Consider the following 21,898-nt stretch of genomic DNA (forward strand, 5'->3'; position numbering starts at 1 on the left):
CCGGCTGCCCATCCCGAGCCCTCGCGGTCCCAAAGTTGGATTTGGTGGCCTCGGAGGGCTTTCCCAACCCAATGATTCCCTGATTTTCAGGTGAAATGTGGATCTGGTGGATAAGTCACTCTCCAGCCTTCCCAGCTCCTTCCTTTATAGATTAATTCCTCGGGAAAATGAGGCTTTCCCGGATATTTTTGATTTGGTATAATACCTAAAAGGGTCAATCCTTTCCCTGAAATCCAAATGGGAAGGGGAGGGAAGGAGAAGGAGAAGGAGAAGGAGAAGGAGAAGGAGAAGGAGAAGGAGAAGGAGAAGGAGAAGGAGAAGGAGAAGGAGAAGGAGAAGGAGGAGAAGGAGAAGGAGGAGAAGGAGAAGGAGAAGAAGGAGAAGGAGAAGGAGAAGGAGAAGGAGAAGGAGAAGGAGAAGGAGAAGGAGAAGGAGAAGGAGAAGGAGAAGGAGAAGGAGAAGGAGAAGGAGAAGGAGAAGGAGAAGGAGAAGGAGAAGGAGAAGAAGGAGGAGAAGGAGGAGAAGGAGAAGGAGAAGAAGGAGAAAGGGAAGGAAATGAGACCAGACTCCCTACAGATGTCATTCCCAGGACAGCGACGTTTCTCACTCCAGATATTTTAAAATATGTAGGAAAATACTGAAAAAATATTGAAAAATACTGAAAAAAAAAATAGAAAAATATTGGAGAACAAAACATAACAAACAAATTTGAAAAAAAATTAAAATATTGTAAAATATTGAAAAGCATTGAAAAAATATTGAAAAATACTGAAAAAGTATTAGAAAAAAAATTAAAATATTATAAAAATTGTGAAAAGCATTGAAAAATACTGAAAAATATTGGAAAAAAATTGGAAAACAGATTGAAAAAGACGCCCAGCAAATCCACTGTGCATCTTCAACAATCCAGTGCTTCTCCAACCCGGCTCCCTCTGCCTCTTGGAAACCACTTCCCTCCCTACTGTTTTTTGGGATTCACACTTATTATTCTTCCTTTCCTCTCCTTTGTTATCACTCTGCTCTTTCCCTCCAGGCTTTTCCTCAGCCCTGTTGCTTAATTTTTCTAATCCCTGCCCCTCGGAGGGAGGAAGCCATCCTGTTTTCCTTATTAATCAGGAATCTCTGGCGCTGGCCGCGAGGAAAGGCTCCAGGAGCGCGGAACATTCCGGTTCAGCGCATTCCACCTCAACGGAGCTACCAGCACGCAGAGCCCACGGAGCCTGGCCCTTTTCCCTGGAATTACCTTCCAAAAGCACGGCCCAAAAAGGGGGTTTGGGTTTTTAGGAGCCACTGAAATTCCTCAAAAGTGCCGGGTTGGATGTGGGGATGAGGCTGAAGTTTGGATGCTGGTGGGGCGGGGGAGGGAAAGCGGAATGGTGTTCCCAGCTGGATTTTGGATATCCATTGGAATGGGGTTTGGGAAGGAAGTCCGTGAGCAGTGGCACCAGCCCACCGTGTCTGCTGGAAAACTCCCACCAGGATGGGATTATCCCGCTCTCCTGAGATCCCACCTGGAATTCCGTGCCCAGGTCTGATGTCCCCAACACAGGAAGGACACGGAACTGCTGGAGGGAGTCCAGAGAAGGGTCAGGAAGAGTGGAGCCAGGCTGGGAGAGCTGGGAATGTTCCCCTGGAGAAGGGAAGGCTCCAGGCAGAGCTCAGAGCCCCTTGCAGGGCCTGGAGGGGCTCCAGGAGAGCTGGAGAGGGACTGGGGACAAGGGACAGAGGGACAGGACCCAGGGAATGGCTCCCACTGGGAAAGGGGAGATTGGGCTGGGATCTTGGCAAGGAATTCCTGGCTGGGAGGATGGGAAGGGGCTGGGCTGGAATTGCCAGATTTGCTGTGGCTGCCCCTGGATCCCTGGCAGTGTCCCAGGCCAGGCTGGACATTGGGGCTTGGAGCAGCCTGGGGCAGTGGGAAGTATGAATTACGAGGCTTTCAAATTCCCAGAGAGGTTTTCCCATCCTAAGCCTCCCAAGTTCAACCATCATCATCCATCCCCTCTTCCAGGACCACAGTTACATTCCAGCTTTTTTTTTCCCAGCTGATTCAGTACCTTCCACACTGGAGAAGAGGAAACTTGTGTAACTGGGCTCTCCTCTGCTGAGGAATAAAATAATGGGGAAAAAATTGGAAAATTCATGAAAAATAATGAAAAAAAAAAGAAAAAATAATTAAAAATTGAAAAAAAAAAAAAGAAAATTCAGCAATTGCTGAAGAAAGAGGAGAAAAATAAGGGATGGGGATGGAGGGGATGGAGATGATGGAGATGGAGAAGGAGATGGGAAGAAGAGAAATATTTCCCTAGCGACCCTGCAGTGAGATTGAGACACAACAGCCCATAAACAGCCGAAATCAAGGTTTACATTTACCTGTATCTATTTATATCTAAATATCCATATATCTCCATATCTGTCCCTATATCCATCCCAAATACCTCCAAAATTTAAGGGCTTAATAAAGGCGGAAAGACAAAAAATCGGCATCCACATGGACAACTGAGGCACAAATGGTCCCGGCTAACAATTCCACACATTACCAAGGTATGGGGCCTGAAATCATCCAGAATCTTCCTAAAATATTTTTTTTTAAATCCCATTTAACCTTATTAACTCCTTGGGAGCACCATTCCCATGGCCTGCAGAGAGACCCGAAAAATTAAAACTGTTTTCCCCATGGAATGCTGAGAGACGATCACGGTTTTTCAAAGTTCGGATCCAAATCCTGCAAAATTTGGGTTCTTTACAAGGACAGCAACAGCAAACCCCATCCCAGGGGTGCTTCCCTGCAGCTCCATTCAACAATTCCCTCCTCACCTCCTCCCTCAGACACTTTCCTCCTCTGCAGCATTCCCAAGCATTCCCAACTCACCATTCCAAAGCCTTCCCAGCCATTCCCAGCTCCCCATTCCTTACCCTTCCCAGCCATTCCCAACTCACCATTCCTCACCCTTACCAGGCATTCCCAACTTGCCATTCCTCACTCTTCCCATCCATTCCCAAACTCACCATTCCAAACCTTCCCAGCCAGTCCCAACTCGTCATCCCTCACCCTTCCCAGCCATTCCCGGCTCACCATTCCCAACTCGCCATTCCAAAGCCTTCCCAGGCATTCCCAAACTCCCCATTTCTCACCCTTCCCAGACTTTCCCTAACTCACCATCCCTGAAAACCCATCTTGATTTAATGACCCCTTTGGCCCAGCAGATTTTGCTGTAATTCAAACCCAATATTTTTATCAAAGCCAATATTTTTATCAAACCCAGCATTTTTATCCCTGTCTCAGATTTTCCTCTGAGCTCATTTCCCAGTACCCCAAACACCAAAAGGACATTCCCGAGATAACTCCAGACCCGGATCCATTAACCCAGTGCTGAACCTGCATCCCAAAATCAGCATTGTCTCGTGCCTGACGGGATGCAGGACTTCTGCACTCATTCATGGGGTTGTTTTACCCAATTATTAATAATTAATGGAGATTGCTCCTCCTCAGGATGAGTCCCCGAGGTTGATAAGGTTCCAAGAGCTTCCCTGATGGAAGTGCCACCATGTGACACCAGCTCAACAAGCTTGTCACCACGTAACAGCACCATGAAATGAGTCCATTCTCACCAGGAGGCCAAGGAGAAATTAAAAAATTAAAACAGAACAAGGTCAAGGAGAAACTAAAAAAATTAAAGTAGAACCAGGTCAAGGAAAAATTTAAATATTAAAATAATGTCAGGCCAAAGAGAAATTAAAAAATTAAAACATAACAGGGTCAAGGAGAAACTAAAAAAAAATAAAATAAAACCAGGTCAAGGATAAATTAAAAAATTAACATAAAAAATAAAAATTAAAATAAAAAAATTAAAAACCTAAAATAAGATCAAGGAGGAATTAAAAATTTAAGATAGAGCCAGGTCAAGGAAAAATTAAAGAATAAAAACAGAACAATGTGAAAGGAGAAATTAAAAAAACATAACCAGGCTCATGCTGATGGAGCTTCCACTGACTCCAGGGAGCTGCAAACCTTGGGATTCAGCTCCATGTGTAGGTGAAGACCAGATCACCTGGGGGTTAAAGCACTGGGGATCCCCTCCAAAAATCAGGATTTGAGTTCCTTTCCTGCCCATCACGGATCAGAGACCCATCCGGGAGGACTCTCAGCCTTCCCCGCGCATCGCTGGGTGCTGCCGTTCCCCCCTCTGCTCTCCCCGCTCCAAAGCCTCTGGAATACAAATGACTTTCACAGCAGAGATGGAAACCCGATCATTAAACTGAGATAACTGAGCCGAGCCCCCGCCGGGCCGAGCCCAAAGCCAAGATCAATGTTGTGAGGAGGCAGAGCTGTCATTTAATCGATATCCGTGTGCAGCCCATTATCCCAACGCTCCTGGCTGCTCCTGGGAATCCTCCAGCCCATCCCCTCCAGCCGAGTGACGCTCGAGGTGAGCGCTGAAGGGTGGAAGTGTTTAATTTAGGGCACTTCCCGGGACAATCGGAGCATGGGTGATCTCCCAGATTAGTTTCACTCCCCACCATCCTTCTGGGAGAGATTTTTCCCCCCCGTTTTTTGCCGTCCACCAGGACAAAGGGGCCTTTATGGCGTTTTTTAGCCAGTGTGTTTATTTAGTGCATATTGTGGCTGAGCCGCTGTTGGAATATCATCCATTTCCCTCCCCGGGGAGATATTCCAAGGAGCAGCGAGGAATCAACTTTAAACAAAAAGGCCATCTAAATATACAAACCGAGGAGAACAATGGCAGCATTAATTATATCCCAGGCAGGAGGGGATCCAGGGGGAGTTCAGGGGCAGGGAAGTTCTTTCTGCACGATTTATTTCCCTCTCCGGGTGCTCAGAGAGTGGAGCCATGGCTGGGGACGGAGAGGGAACGTGAGGATGGAGGGATGGGGAAGTGTCCAACAAACTGTGACCCAGACAGGACAAAAGCAGCAGGAGAAGAGGAGCCATGGGATTTGGAAGTTGGAAAAGAGGATCAGGAGCCAGGTTGTGGCTTGGATGGGGCAAGGAATCAACAGCAAAGGCAGGGACATTTCCCATAGCTCTGGAGAAAAGGGGATTGGGTTTAGAACTTCCAGAAGACTTAAAGTCCTCCCTGTGGAAGATAATATGGAATAATGGAATAGTTTGGGTTGGAAGAGACCTAAAGCCCATGCAATTCCACCCCATCCATGGGCAGGGACAGCTCCCACTATCCCAGGTGGATCCAACCCCAATGTCCAACCTGGGCTTGGGCACTGCCAGGGATCCAGGGGCAGCCACAGCAAATCTGGATAACCAACGGTGTTCCTTAAGTCCTTTTCCAACCTTATGAATTCTGGGATTATCTCTCCAGGGAACACCTTCTGGTTGGTCAAAAACTGTGGGAATGTTTGTGTGGGAATGAAGGATTTGGGGAACACAGTGGAAAACCTGGAAGTCAGGATATTAAATATGACATTCAAATGAAAAATAAAAGTGACTTAGAGGGAAACATTAGGACAGTCTGCTGAGAAAGGGCAGAAATAAGGAAAAAAGGGAATAATGGAGTCATGGAATGTTTGGGTTGGACGGGAACCTTAAAAATGATCCAGTGCCACCCCATTCCATGTGCAGGGACACCTCCCACTGTCCCAGGCTGCTCCCAGCCCCAGTGTCCAACCTGGCCTTGGGCACTGCCGGGGATCCAGGGGCAGCCACAGCTTCCCTGGGAATTCCAGCCTAACATCACACCACCCTCACCCCCACTCCAGGGAGGAGCAGGGAATTCCTGCTGGAATTAAAACCAATTAATGCTGTGGCAGAGCTCTGGTGAAGGCCAGGGTGGTCAAGAATTGTCACCTTGTGATGGCTCAAGTGGCACAGTGAGGAACATCTTCCATCAGAGGGACCTCCCCGCACCCCTCGTATCCCTGCTGTGGTTGGGTTGGTTACTCAGCCATTCCCAGGGATTTGAATTCCACGGGAAAAACCAAAAAGTGCCTCTTTTCCAGCACTTGGAAGAGGAGCTCATCCAGCACAAACTAAGCTCAAGGCACCAGATCCATAAAACCTTCAAAGGGGGCCTCCAAAAGATAGCAGGCTCTCTTTTTGACTTTTTTAAGGAAATCTTGCTAATTCAACTGCAAAATCCTCTTTCCATACAAAACATCCTCCTTGACACAGGGCAAAAGGGGATTATTGGAGGAAATCCAAAGGATTTGGTCCTAACAGAGACAGAATCAGAGAATTATTGAATCGTTGAGGTCGGAAAAGATTTTTAAGACCATCGAGTTCCCCAGAACTGCCAATCCCACCATTAAACTACATTCCTAAGTGCCACATCCCCAAGGATTTTGAATCCACCACTGCCCCAGGCTGGAGAACCTTTTTCGCGGAGAAATTTCCCCTAAAATCAAAACCTAGCACAGAATCAATACATTTGCACCCTTGTACAAAGACGTGGAGACTTTGGGTCCCACCTCCTGCTGAGGAAGCCCCACAAGGCGGATCCAAGTCTCAATCCAGGAGCTTTTGTGGCGAGGTAGCCTCATGGAGCATCCCATGGGATCACCGGGCTCTCACCACTCACCCGCAACTCCCACCAACAATCCCACCCACAGCTCCCACCCAAAATAACAGAGAAAATCCATATTTAAAAGTCAATTTCCAGGAAAACTTCACCCTAAACCTCTCCAATGCGTAGATAAGGATTGGAAATACGTGTTTTCCAAAGATTTTTAAGGATAAACCACAAAACCCCGGATTTTTCGACAGTTTATCATCAGAGGCCTCAACTGGAGTTGATGGGACTTGGAACAAATCACTTCAAGCCTGCTTTAGTTTTCTGGAATATTTAGGAATATATAAAAACTGGGAATTTTGCAGCAGAACACCTGAATAACTTTATATAAATAAATCTCTTCATTCTCCTCAGCTCTGTAAATGGATTTTTAAAAGATTATCAAGCACTGCTTTAGGGCATAAATAACCCTTCCAGAGATGGGCTTTTTTCCCCTGGAAATTTTCTTGGTTTTTCCCTGGAAATTTTCTGGCACCTCAGAGCAGTGTCAGGGTGCCAGGCCTGCCCTGAGACACCCAATGCTGGGACAACCCAATATGGCCATGGAGCAAATTCCAGCTCAGTTTCCCAGCTCCTTCCCCCTCATGGATACAGACTGGTGGTGGTTGATGTTTCCCTTTGATTCATGGAATCCTGGAATGGGAATTTCAAGTTGGCTCCACAGCAAACATGAAACCTTTCCCTTGGAGGGTCTCACCTCTGTATTCCTAATTTTTTTTCTCATCCTCACTTCTTAAATAGTTCTTTTCCCTTTTTTTTTTTTTTTTTTTGGACTAAGAACATCTGGGCCACACTTCTCTGCTGTTCCTGAGCCAACATGGGGTTTATCCCAACCCCATTCCCACTTTTCAGCCTTTTTTCACCTCCACCTGACCTCACCTGCTTCACTTTTTAGAATTTTTCTCCCTCCCTTTTATCTGGGAAGCCGAAATTTCTGTCAGCAAAGCTCCGGGGCCAGGCAGAGTTCAGGGCCGCCACTCCCATTCCTTAGCAGGTGCCCAGAACCAAACCCCAACCCCAACCACAAACCTACAGCAGCTTTAAAACCCCGAAAATCCAAACCCCAGCCTAGCAAAAACCAGTTCATCAACGCCTGCAAGGCCGGGTTCCGTGATCCGTGGAGCCTGGAGCACCTCATCCGTTGGATATTTCTGTGGTGCTTTAATTGCAGGAACAAAACCAACTCTTTCCAAGGCCAGCACATGTGGGATTTGGAAATCCTGACAATGGGGGCTCTCGGCATCATAAATTCCACTTGTCCCCTTCCCAGAGCCAAAGGAACACGTGGAGCAAAGCTCCTGCTGGCAGCTCCCTCCCAGGGGTTTGTTTAGAGGGAAAATCACAGGGGTTTAGAGGGAAAAATATAGGGATTTGTAGGGAAAAAATACAGGGATTTATAGGGAAAAATACGAGGATTTATAGGGACAAATACAGGGATGGGGTTTGTGCACTGCCTTGGGTACCGTGGGCAAAAAGGTGCCAAACATCTCCTGCCTGGTTCAGAGGATCGTGGAATGATTTGGGATGGCAGCGAACTTCAGAATCATCAAATTTTTCCCTGTTTTCTCCTTCTTTTTTCCTCCCTCTTATGTTTTTTTTTTTTTCATATTTTGGAGGGTCTTTTTTAATCACCTGCATTCTATTTTCTATTTTCCTTTATATCTTGATTTTCCTTCCCCCCCTTTGCTTTTTCTGTCCCTTTTTTCTTTCCTTAATTTTTCCTTTTTCTCCCTTTTCCCTTTTTTCTATTTCCCCCCTTTTTGTCTTGTTTTTCTCCTTTTTCTTTCCCCTTTTTTCTTTTTTTTTCCTTCCCCCCTTTTTCCTTCTCCTCTCCTTTTCTTCTTTCCCTCATTTTTATCTCCCTTTTTTCCTTACCTTTTGCCTTTTTCCATTCCCCCTTTCTCATTTCTCCCCCTTTTCCTTTCCACTCCCATTTTTCATTTCCCCCATTTTTATCCTTTTCCCCCTTCCTTTTCCCTTTTCATTCTACCCTTTTTTCATTTCCCCCTTCTTTTACTTTTTTTCCCCTCCCAATTTTTCTCTTTCCCCCTATTTTCTTATTTCTCTCTCCCTTTTCCTGTTTTTTTTTTCCCAATTTTTCTTCTTTCTCCTCCCTTTTTTTTTTTTCCCAGGGACAGCACAGGGCAATCCCTACAGCTGAGGGCATTATCATGGAGCAGGAATAATTCCCAAAAAAGATTCCTGGGTGCTCCCATCCCCTTCCTGTGACTTAATGACCTTTGCAGCTCATTAATACTTATTAATACTAAAGTAGCTCTCTTGCCTCACATTCCTCTTTTCCATCCATTTTTGTCTTCATTCCCCCCTTTCCAAACCCATGGTGGGAGCATGATGCTCTGGGACACCCATCAATAATTTTGCAGGGTTTCTCATTCCCAAACAATTGGTTATTTGAGGGGAAAAAAAAAAAAAGGAAAAGAAAGGAATTCCACTGAGGAGCAGGGAGGATTATTAATATTGCAAACTACGAGATGTGAGAGCACGTGAAGCCAAACTCCTCCAGAGCCCGAACAGCTGCAGCGCTCCGGAGGGATAAATCATCCCACAACGGGATCAAAACAACACATCTCCGTGTCTCTGAATCAAAAAACATCACCTGTACTCAACTGTGCCATCAATTCCATCAAGGAATTCCACTGGCAGAGTGGGAATGGGGCAAGGAAGCAAGGAAACCTTTCATGGCCACGTTGCGCCTTGAGTTTGCCACATCTGTCCTCATCCTCATCTTCATCATCCTCATCCTCATCTACCTGGCAGGTTTCAGTGAATTTGGGGATTCCCAAGGCACCAGAAAACACCAGGAAAGAGGGAAAAGCTGTGTTTTTTTGAGGGAACACTGGGAGTTTCCATGTTGGCCGCGAGCTGCGAATATCCACAGGTGATGAATACAAGTAATCGCTGCACCGCCATCCTGGATCCGTGACTGTGCTGTCCTCCAGCCTTCCCGAAAGGAAACACATCACAAGGCTGGATTTTCCAGCAGCATCTCGGCCCCTCTTCCCAAGCCAAGGGGTCCCAGGCTCCCTTTGATCTGCGGAGCTCTCCAAACCCGGCAGCGAGAGGAGCGGAGTCAATAATTGATGGAGGTTTGTTGGCAAGAGGCTTGGCTGTCTGAGTTACCTTTCCCAGACCCCTCAGAAGTCATCCAGAGACTCAAATCCATTGTTTTTGCCTAAAAAATCTCTGGGATAACCCTTAACACGAACAAAATCCATGAGCCAGGGTTTGCTTGCTCCCACTGATGGGAAATCAGAGCACGGAAAGGACTGCGGGGAGCATTGCTGGGTCCTGAGGCAGAGCTGATCAACCAAAAAAATTCAGGGAATGGAAAATTCGCATGGAGCCAGGCTGGGAGAGCTGGGAATGTTCCCCTGGAGAAGGGAAGGCTCCAGGCAGAGCTCAGAGCCCCTTGCAGGGCCTGGAGGGGCACCAGGAGAGCTGGAGAGGGACTGGGAACAAGGGACAGAGGGACAGGACCCAAGGAATGGCTTCCACTGGGAAAGGGGAGATTGGGCTGGGATCTTGGCAAGGAATTCCTGCCTGGGAGGGTGGGGAGGGGCTGGGCTGGAATTGCCAGATTTGCTGTGGCTGCCCCTGGATCCCTGGCAGTGTCCCAGGCCAGGTTGGACACTGGGGCTTGGATCCACCTGGGACAATGATAGTTGTCCCTGCCCATGGAATGGGGTGGGAATGGGATGGGATTTAAGGTCTCCTCCCACCCAACCCATTCCATGATTCCATGATAAAAGCTGGAAAAGAGGGGCAATGTTGGGGTTTGCAAGGTGTCCTTGAGTGTTTCCAGGTGGAAACTGAGGCTCTCTGGCTCAAGATGTGTCACTGAAAGGCACAATGGCACCGAGATGACATCACCTTAGGTTGGTTTCTGCACTGGTGGAGCAGCAAGTTGCACCATTATCCCTTCGCCCACCCACAGACATCACCAGAAATACCTCAACGAACTCCTGGCTTGGGTTTCTGACTCCACCAACAGCAGGGAAAGCAAAAACCCAAATGTTTTTATCCTACAGCCTCAACCCATTGATCCCAAAACACTTCGCAAACACCACTGGGTCCAGACTCCCCACGAGGCCCTGGGGGTTGCTGGTGTTACCGGGAGCTCTTTGACGAAGACCCTGGCCACAAACTGCTCCCCACGATCCCTCCTGGTCCCCCCTGTCCTCCCTGGCCATGTCCCACCCCGTCCTTGTGTTGCCAAGGCTGGCTCAACCCTAATTGACATCATGTGTGCACGGGGCTGGCTGTGCCGGAGACTCCCACGGCACCAAAAAGCCGTGGAAAAATGCAGTAATCAACCCCAAAAGTCGCCTTTTCCCTCCCCGCTCCGGCGCGGGGCCTGTGCGGGAGCAGAACCCGGCGTCCGCCCGTTGTTAGGCCCAGTTTAAATATAGATCCAGCTCAGAACAGATGAATAATTGCGGTGCTTAAAACGTCTGGCTAATCTTTAGCAGAGCTGCAATCAATCACCGGTGTCAGACTGGGACGCATTTCTCAGTTTCATACACAAAACCTTCCTTCAAATGCAAACTATATCCACTTTCAGGGCCTGGCCCGCCTTCCCCATCTGATATTAATGGAAGAGCTCCCGGCATGAGGAGGCTCCGGGCGGAATTGATTTGGATTTTCAAGGAAAAAAAAAAAAAAAAGAAATTAAAAAAAAAAAAAAAATTCGTTCAGTCAGGAATGACAGTCCTTGGTAAAAAATACCCTGAGCTGCTGAAGGGGGGATTTGAATGGGTTTGGAGCTTCGGGAAAGAAAACACAGGGAACACGTTCGGCTGATCCCGCTCTTTGCTCACCGACAGAGCAGTGAGGAAAAGCCAAGTCTTCGGCTCAGCCTAAATCCCTGGAGCACTTTGTGTCCTCCGGCCTTACGGTCTCTCCCCTGGAAGTGCCTCAAGATGGTGGAATAAAAAGTAAAAATTACGGAATTGTTGACAAATTGGACATTTTTCTTTATTAGCAGCTGATATTCTCTAATTTGAGGGTCAATGGCTCACTCTGGTCCTGGTCGTGGCTATCCCAAAGCGTTGCCCATCTCTTGGTGGGCAATAATCCACGTCCAGTTTTCCCAGGAGAGCATTCCTCATATTTTCCCCATTTCCTAGAGAGCAGCTGCAGTTTTTCCTGCAGCATGGGGCTCACACGTCCCTCCTCGGATGCAAGGAAGCCCTAACCAAGTAATCCTTTAATCCTTTAAGTTAATTAATCTGAGCTCCGGCCGACCACGGCTCCACAGAATCATTTAGGATGGAAAAGACCTTCTGGATCACCAAGTCCAACCATTGAACCAGGAATTACACATGGATTGAGCAGAGGGATCCACATCAGAGCCATCTTCCAGAAGAGCCCACTCTGCTCCTCCAGGAGATGGAAGAGCTCAACCAGGAGAGCCAGCTCCAGTCTCCTTCTCCCCACCAAGAGATGGAGAACACCTGGCAGACCCTCCTGAGCTGCCAGAGAGTGAAGCTCACCAGTTATTCCAGTTTTATTCCAGCCAGGATTATTTTCCCATCTCACTATGGCCAGGACAGAACCGTGCTGTCACTGTTCTCCCAAATTAAATCAGAAAACCCTGGAGCTGGCAGCAGAGGAAACAGAAATTGTGCTGGTTCCTGGCACCAGACCATGGTAGAGCCCAGGTTCCATCTGAAAATCTCTGCCTGATAAAGTTCAATGAGTGTTTTGAAGCTGTCAAAACCCACCAGGTCGGCTTGAGATAGGAAGGTACCAGATCTGATCAGACCCTGAAGAGCTCAGAGGGAACAGGGGCAAGCAAAACCCTCGTTAGGAACCTCCTGCCACTTCTTTCTCTCCAGAATTTAATTTTTTTTTTTACCATTTTTTCATTTATTGGGTTTTTTTTTTTTGTGGGCAGACTCCGAAAGGCAGAGCGCTGACATCTCCCAACAAGACCACAGGCTGCCCCAAAATTAAAACGTGCGAACACTGAAGGTGGTGATGGTATCTGGGGGCCCTTCAGGGGTGGAAGGTTGATAAAATCTGGTGAGTAATACCTGGATTTTTCATCAGCTGCCATCTGAGCACGAGGGGAGATGTGAGGTTGAGGTTTGCTCCCCCAAACACAATGTTTGACTCATAAAACGCTGTTTTCTCTCCTGGCTCAGCAGCCTGGCTCTCATCACCTGGGCATGGATGTGCCCCTTCGGTGAGGTCAGGAATTCCTGTCTCCCAATGTTCACGGTCGCTCCCAGCCCATCCCCTGCCGCGCTCACTGAGCTGCAACCAAAGCCAGGCTGATTTGGGTCATCTCAGGAGATAAAATGAAATACAGGAAATCACCCAAGCTTTGGTTTGGTCGGTGGGGTTTTGGAGCAGGTGGGAGAATTTTTGGGGGTCCCTCTCAACTTGGAGAGTTATTTTATGGAATTCCTTTCCATCCTCCATCCCTGGAAACTTCCATTGTCAGGTTGCACAAGGCTGTGAGCACACTGACGCTGTCCTGGCTCGCTGCAGGCACAGATGGCCTTTAACCCCTTTCTAACCCAAAGCATTCCATGATTCCACAACCATCCTTGTTCTTATCCCCACCAGCAAACCAAGGAAACTTCAGCACACAACAAACCCAAGGAACACCCTTGGACGCTCCAGGAACTGCCACCACCAAGGTGTCCCTGATCTGATATTTGATTACCCAACCACAAACCCATAATCCAAGCTCAGAACACCTGGGCCAGCGGCCCCAGACTCCGTGGTCGGCACAGCCCGAGCTGCAGCCGACCCACGGAGGATTTGCGCTCCAAAAAAAATGGTTGGCTCCTGTTTTTGGCTTCCCCTCTCCCGCAGGCAGGTGTGAGCCCAGCCCAGACTCCCCTCTGAGACACCCCACCATGCGGGAAGCACTGGAGGCTGCTCCCTTTCCCCGCGGATCAGATAAGTCCTTGTGGGAATTTTGGCAGCGGAGCTCCGAAGATGAGCTTGGCTCCGCTCCAAACAGTTGGAAGCACCTCCGAGGCAGGATTTGTCTGATAAGGGATCTCTGTCTTCCTCCTTCCCTTTGCCCCAGCACGTCTGTGGCTTTGCTGATCCCGTCACGCTCTTGCCCCACAAGGTCAGCACCAAAGACGTGCTGGTGGAGCCGCCCGTGACCCCAAATCCGCGCGTGGCTGGCGAACCCCGCAAGACTGGATGGAGGCTGGAAAGGACATTTAGGATCATGGAATGGTTTGGGTTGGAAAGGACTTCAAATCCCATCCAGTCCCACCCGTGCCATGGGCAGGGACATCTCCCATTATCCCACGGTGCTCCAACCTGGCCTTAGGCACTTCCAGGGATCCAGGGGCAGCCACAGCTTCTCTGGGAATTCCATCCCAGACCCTCCCCACACTTACAACCAAGAATTCCTTCCCAGTATATAATTAGGAAATTATCCCTGGGAAACAGATATGGATTTATCCTATAAAAGTATAAAGGATGGGGATAAAGCTCATTTGGTCTGCTGGAGGTCTCAGGAGGACTTGGTCACACACCACTGAGCTTCCTCACCTTGAGGTGAGCCGAGGTTTGAGGAGGGTGAAATGACCTTCCCAAGGCAACAGCAACAGACCAAATCCAAAGCCAGGGGAAGAGCCCTGTTTTTCTGTGTTTGTAAGGAACTGGAGGATCATAACCCCCAGAAACCAAAGATCTGAGTGATGAATTCAGGGATCTGATAAACAAATCCCCTGCAATGGAAGATCCAGAGGAATCCACCCCACGCACCACTCCATAAATTCTCCTGGATATTCTCGCTTGAAATGTAGGGCAAAGAGTGGATTTATGCCTTTTGAAGATTTTACCAACTGAACTTTCTGATTTGGGGCTGGTAGGAGATTTGGGATGCCTCTGGAAGAGAAGCTCTGAAGGAATCCAGCCTAAAGACCCCTAAAAGCTTTTAATGTATGGTAGAAACATTTTCCTTCTCGTGCGAGAAAGGGACACTGGGATATGAATCACGGATTCCTGCAGCATCAATTACTGGGGTTGCAATGGTCAGGATCAAGATGAAGCAAAACCTGCCAGTCAAAACACTGAAAAACCTAAAATTCCTCCTGTCTCTCGTCCTTCACAATGATCCAGAGCTACTCCAAGCTGACACCAGCGATTCCTCCAGGCTGTATTTCAGCAGCTCGCTCTGCAGCAAGGCCTCATTGCTTTGGAAAAACAGAATTTATTAGGAAGGCTCCCAGCCATCCATTCTTTGCCAACATCCAGGCGGAGAGCAGATTCTGCAGGGAAAGGTCTGAAATTTTCTCTCTCCTGTGGGAAGCCAGGCTGGGACGTAGGAAAACTCAGGGTTTGTGAGCTTCAGGTTGGTGGGTCACAGGAAATTTGCTTTGTGGGGGGATTTTCTCCAGCTGCTACCATGGAATGACTCTGGCTATGGGATGACTGTCCCTGGAGAAGTTCTGCTGGGCACAGACTGCATAGCTGGAGGAAAACAGTCTGGAAGTTCATGAAGAGGTGGACAGGGGGATCCGAGAGGGTCCAACCCCCATTTACCATGCAGTGTGGGGCAGCTGGCCCTGCCCACGGAATCAGATGATTTTGAGGTCCCTTCCAACCCAAACCAGACCGTGACTCCATGATTTCATGATTCCATGAACACAAGGCACCCAAAACTCAAGAGCCGAGGCTCCCCATGCTGGTGCAGCCTGCTGGAAAAGCCAGCGTGCTTGAGGTTGGACTTGGAAAACTCTTTGCACGCAGTAAACACGAGGAAATTAGGGCAGGATGGGAGCTAACAGATTGTAAATCCCGGCTCTGGTTTGCTCCCTGCTCATCACCCCTCACAAACGACCCCTTTCATTGCCACTAAAACCATTTGCCCAATTGTCAGCAGCAGCAGGCGACTCGTGGTGCAGAATTCCTGAAAAGCCAGCAACAAAAACACGTCGACAGCAAGAGGCCTTTGGAAATCTGCATTTCTGGGGAAGTTTCCACCCCGTAAAAACCACGGGAGTTCGATCAGGCCCGGAATTCTTCTGCTTTCTGTTCTGACTTAGTTCTTGCGCCTGTGCCAGTTGACACAAGCGAGGGAGCGTGGGACGAGGGACAGGGACATGGGGGTGCAATCCTGGAGCCACTTTGCTGCCCTGAGACCGGAGAAAATCCCTCCAGGAACCGCGGCTCTTGCTCAATGCACCCACAGCGTGCCCCAACACCTTCCTGGAAAGGTGCTAAAACCTCTTTTGTTCTTCACTGTCACACGGACCTTACGAGAAACTGAAGCCAGGAGCATTTTTAAACCCGAGACGAGCATTTAAACCCGAGCCGAGACGAGCATTTCAACCCCTGCCACCTCAGAATGCGCTCGGGTCACTCCTGAGGGATAAATCCGCGGCAGGCCCGGGGCTGGCTCGGGGCTGGGGATCCCCGCGGGCGCCAGGCGGGAGCTGTCACAAAGCCGCCCAGATGTCAGCTCTGCCACGGCCACCCTTCCAAGGGAGGATCCGCGGCGTGGCCGGCGGCCAGGTGGGGGAACAAAAGGCGCCTGCTGGGTTTTTCCTGCCGTCATTCAATCCCGGCTTAGCGGTCACGGCGCGTTCGCCTCCTCAGCTCTCCGCTGACGGATGCTCCGTTCCCGGCCTCGCCGCACGCGGCGCGGTCTCACCTTCCCGGGGCTGCCTGTTCTCACCTCCGTGCTCCTGCAAGGCGGCCCAGGCCAAAATGTAATGCTCCTTAAATTTGCCAGATGAGAGCGCGCTAACAGGCAGATCTTTCGAAACTTTCCCATTCTTCTTGTAATTTATTGATGAAAGGATTCCTCGTGGGTTAGGCAATATCCCCGCGGATGAAAGCCTGGCTTAGGTTCTCTCCTTTCTTCCCCCTCGGTAACGTACACCTCCTCTCGGAGGGGCCCTGATGAAAAATTCCCTGCCGGCCTGGCTGTGCTGCCAGCGGTGCTGCTGATGGATCGTGTTCCTCTCTACCTGCTCAGATTAATCAGGTTACAGCTCCAGCCTGCCAACAAAGCCTGGCCTCACACCTCAGTCCAGGCCCGACATCCAACATCTGAGTCGGGAGAGGGCTGCCCCAGCTTGAAACCCAGCCTAGGAGTCAGGAGAGGCCTCTGCCATCACTTCAGGTGAAAAGAATCCTCCATTTGCTCCATGACCTGCTTGTAAATCCTATTTAAACCTCCAAACTGCAAGGCATGGAGCAGAGTGCCAGCCGGTGTGGTGGGGATTGAGATGGAGGAGCTCTGCTGCTCTAAAACACCATCAACTTGTGAGCTGCCAGGCTGTAAAACCAGCACAAAGCTTCCTCTCCCTCTCAGGCAGGGCTGCCTGGAAGTTTAATTTGTGTTTTTAATGATCTGAGACACTCCTGAGTGAAAGCTGGGAGAGAAACACTTCTAAACACATCACAAATGCAGCGCCTGACCAGGCAAAGTTTATCACTGGGAGTAACTCTCATCTCACCAGAGGACAAGGCCCATAGATCTCCTCGGTGTTTAAACCCAGCTTAGTGGTCCTGAGGATTTTACTGCAGGGGAGTAAATCCTGGCTGTGAACTTGTCTGATGGAGCACTTCCATCACCCCGTGACCAACCAGACAGCTCCAGTTGTGACCGAGTGTCACAAACCCACGTCAAAAGATGGTTTAAAACATGGGGAACAGGTTGACACAGAAAAATGGATCTGGGGGGTTTAAAACCGAGGAACCGAGGTCACCGTTCTGCCACAGACACACACACACAGACTGGGGTATGGATCTCGGGGCTGGAATTGCTGGGGGCTGCTTATTTGTAAATTTGATTCAAACCAAGGATGCCCCAGCCCTGGGGCCAGCAGCAGGAGGACGTGGAGCTGCTGGAGAGAGCCCAGAGGAGGCCCCGGAGCTGCTCCAGGGCTGGAGCCAGGCTGGGAGAGCTGGGAATGTTCCCCTGGAGAAGGAAAGGCTCCAGGCAGAGCTCAGAGCCCCTTGCAGGGCCTGAAGGGGCTCCAGGAGAGCTGGAGAGGGACTGGGAACAAGGGACAGAGGGACAGGACCCAGGGAATGGCTCCCACTGGGAAAGGGGAGGTTGGGCTGGGATCTTGCAAGGAATTCCTGGCTGGGAGGGTGGGGAGGGGCTGGGCTGGAATTCCCAGATTTGCTGTGGCTGCCCTTGGATCCCTGGCAGTGTCCCAGGCCAGGTTGGACACTGGGGCTGGATCCACCTGGGACAGTGGGAGGTGTCCCTGTCATGGCAGGGGTGGCTCTGGATGGACTTTAGGGTCCCTTCCACCCCAAAGTTTTTCAGATTCTGTTCAATGCTGATGCTGGGCTGGACCACGGGAAGGACACGACCGGTCTTCCACAAATCCCAGCTTTGCTTCATCCCCTCGTTTTGCTCCAACCAGAACAGATTGTTCAGCTTCTCCTTCTTGGCTTAACCTTCACCAGACAATCAAATTCTGGTGAAATGAGGTAAGGGTTTCACCTGTGGGAACCACAGGCAACTTCTGCAGCCAAATTCCTCAGCAGAGCAGCTCCAGCAGCGTAATTGCGTTGTCACTCATCATCAATGTCACGGAGATTATTCAGCAATTAACACCAACTCCCTAAAAACTGCAGCCCTGAGACAAAACGAGGGCGTCTGGAAAGACAGAGATTTTTAACTCATTGCTTTTCCAAAAAAATTCAGAGGCCATGAGGCTCAGGCTACAGTACTGAGACTCAAGCTCAAAAACTGAAATAGGTTCTAATAATAATAATAATTACATTATTCATCATAAAAAATAACTGCAATAATAAAAAAATATAGAACCAATAAGTAAGAACCACTCCATGCTTTGCATTTTCTCTGAAAGAAAACCAGGAACTTCTTAAGGAATTTTCTTGAGCAATTCTGGTGGGTTTGGAGCAGGGTTGAGACTCGCAGTTCTCTGCTCACAGGTGAATATGTTTCTTCCCATGTTTAGAGTTATCACGAAATTCAAATGTACTGGTTGGCAAAACTGGCCTCATTGTGGTATTTCCCTATCAATTTATGTGGCTGTGGAGTTTTTTGGGGCTTATTTTTTAAAATCTGAACCAGAGATCAATGGATGAAATCGAATAAAGCCTCAAATCCCACGAGGTAGGACACGCCCTCCAACAGCTCTACAAAAATCAAGGGCAAAACTTGCCCAGTATCATCCAACCCTGGAGCTTCCCAACTCCCAAAATTATCTGTGGAAATTCCCTTCCTTCCCTCTCCCAAGCACTGCTGGGAGAACTCTTGGAAACGAGCTTGAAGGAGGTTCCCCCATCGTTTCTTCCACTCGGCTCTGCCACGGGACCTGGGTTGGCCGTGGCTCTCCCGACTCTTCACCCCAAACCCAGCATTGTCGTTTGCTGCAAATTACAGCTGGATTTCCATTCTCCTGGAATGCCCAGAAGTAACGGATTAACACCGGCCAGGATTCCCTGCAGGAGCAGAGATTCTCCGAAAAGCTCCAGCAATGAAAGGAATGCGCACGGAGCGACGGGGAGAAGGAGGAACGACTTCAAAAAAAAAGGGCCATAACATCTGGCTTAGTTTAGCCCAAAGCTACAACCAAACCACAGTCGCCTCGGCTCCACCGGCACCGCGCTCGGGAAAAATCCCACAGCTCTGGGATGACAGCTGGGAGTCGGAGCGGCAGCGAGGAAATATCGCTTGATGAGGTGTCAAGGAAAACCGTCCTCGCTGAAGCAGAATTGATGGCAAGGGGCTTGGATCCCCCGGGAACAGCATTCCACGGTGCAACCGGATGGTTCTGGTCAAGGTGAACGTGTTCGACCCCCGCAGAGACGTGGTCAAGCTCTGAGGTGTTGGCTGAGAACCTCCGAGAGTCCCAAAAGTCTGATGCCAAGAGGTTCCTCCAAAAATTCACGTTCTTTGTCTCAGCACTCCTTTTTTTACCCTTTTTTCCAGCAATTACATGGGAAAAACTCACAGGAAGCAGCTCTAACTGCTGACATGTTGCAGAATCATGGAATGGGATGGGTTTGAAGGGACCTGGAAGATCACATTGACCCACCTCATCCTATGGGCAGGGACACCTCCCACTGTCCCAGGTGGATCCAAGCCCTGGTGTCCAGCCTGGCCTTGGACACTCCCAGGAATCCAGGGGGGGCAGCCACAGCAAATCTGGGAATTCTGTTCCAGGGCCTCCTCACCCTCACAGCCAGGAATTCCCTCAGTCTAAATCTCCACCCTTTCACCTTAAAGCCATTCCTGCTTCTCCTTGGAAAAGTTCTTCTCCAGCCTTGTTGGAGAAGAACTCTCCCTTCACACGCAGAAGAAAGATCTCCCTGAAGCCTCCTCTCCTCCAGGCTAAGGACCCATGCCTTGGAAAACACTTCCCTGACTCAGGACATGGAAGCCAGAGGAAAACAAGGCCACTGAGGTCGCCAAAATCATGAGAGTGACACAAAGCCACTTTAATTTACTCACTTTTAAGGCAAAACTCACAGCTTTAAAATGATCAGCTAAATGAGCTGGGGTTTAGCTTAGTTCCAGCCTAATTTAAGATGTCATAAAAACAAATTTAGGCTTCAGGATGAATTCTGGCAGAAGGAAACTGCTCCTGAGGTCATCTCTCTCGAGATGCTGTTCACACCTTGAAAGGCGACAGGAAAACATCGTTTAATATTGACAAATTTGATTATGTCACTATAAAAACGGCCAGAGTGACCCAAACATGTTGATAGAGGCTCCAGCCCAGGCAGGATGAATGTGGCATTACAGGGAAATTTGGGAAGCACAGGAGAGCTCCTCATTGCCCCAGCCACAGGCGAGGAGAGCCGGAGCAGAGGTGGAGGATGCGGGGTGGGAGATGCTATCTCCAAAACAAACCCTCCAACCGATCCGGCGTTTCTCCTGTGTTTTCAACGCGGCATTCCCAAGGGTGTTGGTTCCCCTGGAAGGCAGCCTGGTGGTGCTGCACTTTCCTTGGAAAAACACCACACTCCCGGGATTGCTGGGATTCTTCCCAAGCCAAGAGGGTGGCAGTAGTGGTGTGACATCTTGTGTGAAGTGAGCATGGGGTGGTGCTGGGAGGGCTCTGGGAGCCTAGGCCACCTCCCAGATCCTGCTTTTCCCTGATCCTCATGGTGGCATCTCCAGCTGCCCCAGTCCTGCTCCAAAGCTCAGCTCCCAGGGGTTATAGAATCAGGGAATCACGGAATGCTTTGAGAAGGAAGGGATCTTAAAAACTATTTGTTTCCTTCATTCCCACCCCACCCATGGCAGGGACACCTCCCACTGCCCCAGCTGGATCCAAGCCCCAGTGTCCAACCTGGTCTTGGACACTGCCAGGGATCCAGGGGCAGCCACAGCAAATCTGGGAATTCCAGCCCAGCCCCTCCCCACCCTCCCAGCCAGGAATTCCTTGCCAAGATCCCAGCCCAATCTCCCCTTTCCCAGTGGAAGCCATTCCCTGGGTCCTGTCCCTCTGTCCCTTGTCCCCAGTCCCTCTCCAGCTCTCCTGGAGCCCCTCCAGGCCCTGCAAGGGGCTCTGAGCTCTGCCTGGAGCCTTCCCTTCTCCAGGGGAACATTCCCAGCTCTCCCAGCCTGGCTGCAGAGCAGAGGGGCTCCAGAACCCTGGAATATCCGACTGGAACCTCTTGACCACATTCCTGCCCTTTGCCAGGGCTGCACCTGCAGCACCGCTGGAATCTGGGACAATTCCAGGGACCAAGGGGCAGCCACAGCTTCTCTGGGCACCCTGTGCCAGGGCCTGCCCACGCTTCCAGCCAGGAATTCCTTCCCAAGGGTCATTTGGGGCTTGGAGTTCCACAGAAGCCTCTCCAGAGGCAGCAGCACTCCCATGGGATGGACTCATGTCCATGAAATCCGAATGCCATCACACACAGAGTAATTTCCAGCCTTTTTGATGGAAGACAGATTTAAGCTCCCGTGCCGGAGCCAGGCTGCTGCATCCAATCCTTCCCCACCCCCCGAAAAGCTGATTTCATCAAAAGATCCGATTGCAACCCTATCATTTACCCAAAAAAAAAACCCAAAAAAAATGGGGGGAAAAAAATCCCTTCAGCGTAATCTACTTAAAAACCCAAATCTCATTTGTAGGTTATTAGAGCTGCTCCTGCCTGTGACATCCGGGCACGGAGCTCCCAGGAATTCTGAGGAGTCAGAGCTGGTTTTGCTGGAGTGTTTGGCCACGTTTCTGAAGGGCTCCTCAGCTGCCGTGGCAGCCGCAAACAGCTTCCCGAAAAGACAGTGGAAAATCTGGGAATAAAAACCCAAATAAAAGCGACGGCTCTAACGAGCTCTGTGCCGGTTTTGGGGCCGATCACTCAGCTCGTTGTCAGCTCCAGCTCCAGCCTCCATCCATCCGTGTGTT

General features: G+C 49.7%; 1 protein-coding gene across 5 annotated transcripts in view; it reads right to left on the reverse strand.

The window, feature by feature from the left end:
- EXOC6B (exocyst complex component 6B) overlaps window positions 1-21,898 on the reverse strand; it is a 290,871-nt gene that overhangs the window by 26,730 nt on the left and 242,243 nt on the right. The gene's annotated exons all lie outside the window — the stretch shown is intronic.

The sequence above is a fragment of the Anomalospiza imberbis genome, chromosome 4 (assembly GCF_031753505.1).
Source record: "Anomalospiza imberbis isolate Cuckoo-Finch-1a 21T00152 chromosome 4, ASM3175350v1, whole genome shotgun sequence".
Taxonomy (NCBI): domain Eukaryota; kingdom Metazoa; phylum Chordata; class Aves; order Passeriformes; family Viduidae; genus Anomalospiza; species Anomalospiza imberbis.